The following is a 646-nucleotide window of genomic DNA, read 5'->3' on the forward strand; positions in this document are numbered from 1 at the left end:
TAGTGCAGATTTATTATTTATTTATTTTTATTTTCTTCAATCCAAAAACACATATTGTATAGCACAATAAAAATTTATTTTTTTTATGTTTGGAAGTTTGAAGTTTGAACCATAAATTTGGATTTACGTAAATTTAGATCAAATGATATATAACTTCATTGAGTTTTGTTAGAGTTTATACGAATTAAAATTTAGATTTTGCATTTAAATTTTTATAGATTTATGTAAATTTAAATATAATATAATATAAAATTATATTTAATTTTGTTCAAATGTATGTGCTCGAAATTACCTTTTGTTGTATTTCATGGAATAGCACAGGGCCATGACATTTCTAAAGCTGCGATTGGGATGGTCTACGCAAGGATCTCAAGCATTTTCTATATAGTAAAATAATTAGTTATGAGTCCATGAATGGTGATCATAGGTTCACACACAAGAGAGGAGAGCACATGAGCTCATTGCCTCTTTATTTATTTTTATTTTTTAAAAAATTCTTATGCTTTTTCTGTGCTTGCCATATGGCATCTAAGTTGTAACGTTACTTGTTGTAACCCCAAGCATTTTTCTCGTAGCAAATGCTGGTATTTACACTCTTTACGGGGAGGGTTTCAAATTCACGTGATGCATATATCATATTCTATGA

This window comes from Malania oleifera, chromosome 7 (assembly GCF_029873635.1).
Source record: "Malania oleifera isolate guangnan ecotype guangnan chromosome 7, ASM2987363v1, whole genome shotgun sequence".
NCBI lineage: Eukaryota > Viridiplantae > Streptophyta > Magnoliopsida > Santalales > Ximeniaceae > Malania > Malania oleifera.